The 2360-nt window shown below is 30.5% G+C and overlaps 1 non-coding gene across 1 annotated transcript; it reads right to left on the reverse strand.

Moving 5' to 3' along the window:
* Window positions 1-1978: 1978 nt before the first annotated feature.
* LOC130971701 (small nucleolar RNA R71) lies at window positions 1979-2082 on the reverse strand. Its single transcript, XR_009082915.1, has one exon. It is a non-coding gene; the product is annotated as a small nucleolar RNA R71 (small nucleolar RNA).
* Window positions 2083-2360: the final 278 nt, after the last annotated feature.

Consider the following 2360-nt stretch of genomic DNA (forward strand, 5'->3'; position numbering starts at 1 on the left):
GCTGGCTATTAAGCCATGTCCAACCCTTGGATTGGAGCTTTAGGCTAACATTGAAAGATTCCTGGAATTCTTCTCAAAAATTTTGAATTTTTTATTTTCTTTTTCCTATATATTTTTCGAAAAATATAAAACAAAATACAAAAAAATTCATAAAATCATAAAAACCAAAAATATTTTGTGATTCTTGTTTGAGTCTTGTGTCATATTTTAAGTTTGGTGTCAATTGCATATTCATCTTGTTCATGCAATTTTCGAAAATTCATGCATTCATAGTGTTCTTTATGATCTTCAAGCTGTTCTTAGTAAGTCTTCTTGTTTGATCTTGATGTGTTCATGTTTTGTATTTTTTGATGTTTTTCATGTGCATTTTTGCATTCATAGTGTCTAAGCATTAAAGATTTCTAAGTTTGGTGTCTTGCATGTTTTTTTTGCATCCAAAATTTTTCAAAAATATGTTCTTGATGTTCATCATGATCTTCAAAGTGTTCTTGGTGCTCATCTTGACATTCATAGTGTTCTTGCATGCATCGTATGTTTTGATCCAAAATTTTCATGTTTTGGGTCATAATTGTGTTTTTCTCTCTCATCATTAAAAATTCAAAAATAAAAAATACATCTTTTAAAATTAGTTATTTCTTATAAGTTAAGTCAAATTTTCAATTTTAAAAATCTTATCTTTTCAAAACTTTTTCAAAAAAAAAAAAAACAAATCTTTTTCATTTTCCTTACTAATTTTCGAAAATTTCTTTTTAAATATATTTTTCAAAAATCTTTTTCCTAATTTTATCTTGATTTTTGAAAATTATATTAACATGTAATATGATTGATTCAAAAATTTGAAGTTTGTTACTTTCTTGTTAAGAAAGGTTCAATCTTTAAATTCTAGAATCATATCTTTTAGTTTCTTGTTAGTCAAGTAATCAATTTTAATTTTAATCATATCTTTTATCTTATCTTTTATATCATATCTTTTTAAAAAATTTGATTTTAAAATATCTTTTCTAACTTCTTATATTCTTATCTTTTCAAAATTGATTTTCAAATATTTTTCAACTAACTATTTGACTTTTTGTTTATTTCTTATCTTTTTCAAAACCACCTAACAACTTCCCTCTCTAATTTTCGAAAATACCTCCCTCTTTTTCAAAAATTTTTTTTAATTAATTAATTGTTTTAAATTTTAATTTTAATTTTATTTCTTATCTTAATTTTTGAAAATCATTAACTCCTTTTCAAAATTATTTTTGAAAACTTCTGTCTCTCATCTTATTTATTTATTCATTTACTAACACTTCTCTTCATCTCAAATCTCTACCCCTATCCTCACCCTTGTGTTTGGATTCTCCTTTCTTTATTCCCTTCCTTCTTCTACTAACAATAAGGAACCTCTTTACTATGACATAGAGGATTCCTCTTCTTTTTCTGTTCTCTTCTCCTTCATATGAGCAGGAACAAGGAAAAAGGCATTCTTGTTGAAGCTGATCCAGAACCTGAAAGGACTCTGAAGAGAAAACTAAGAGAAGCTAAATTACAACAATCCAGAGACAACCTTGCTGAAATTTTTGAACAAGAAAAGGAGAAGGCAGCCGAACCCAATAACAATAATGCAAGAAGGATGCTTGGTGATTATACTGCACCTACGTCCAAGTTTGATGGAAGAAGCATCTCAATTCCTGCCATTGGAGCAAATAATTTTGAGCTAAAACCTCAATTAGTTGCTCTAATGCAACAGAACTGCAAGTTTCATGGACTTCCATCAGAAGATCCCTACCAGTTCTTGACTGAGTTCTTGCAGATCTGTGAGACTGTTAAGACTAATGGAGTAGATCCTGAAGTCTACAGGCTCATGCTTTTCCCTTTTGCTATAAGAGACAAAGCTAGAGCATGGTTGGACTCTCAACCTAAAGATAGTCTGGACTTTGGGGATAAGCTGGTCACGACCTTCTTGGTTAAGTTCTTTCCTCCTCAAAAGCTGAGCAAGCTTAGAGTAGATGTTCAGACCTTCAAACAAAAAGATGGTGAATCCCTCTATGAAGCTTGGGAAAGATACAAGTAGATGACCAAAAGATGTTCTTCTGACATGTTTTCATAATGGACCATGATAGATATATTCTATTATGGTCTATCTGAGTTCTCTAAGATGTCACTGGACCATTCTGCAGGTGGATCCATTCACCTAAAGAAAACGCCTGCAGAAGCTCAAGAACTTATTGACATGGTTACAAATAACCAGTTCATGTACACTTTTGAGAGGAATTTCGTAAATAATGGGATGCCTCAAAGGAAGGGAGTTCTTGAAATTGATGCTTTGAATGCCATATTGGCTCAGAACAAAATATTGACTCAGCAAGTCAACATGA

Source organism: Arachis stenosperma, chromosome 3, assembly GCF_014773155.1.
Source record: "Arachis stenosperma cultivar V10309 chromosome 3, arast.V10309.gnm1.PFL2, whole genome shotgun sequence".
NCBI classification, from domain to species: domain Eukaryota; kingdom Viridiplantae; phylum Streptophyta; class Magnoliopsida; order Fabales; family Fabaceae; genus Arachis; species Arachis stenosperma.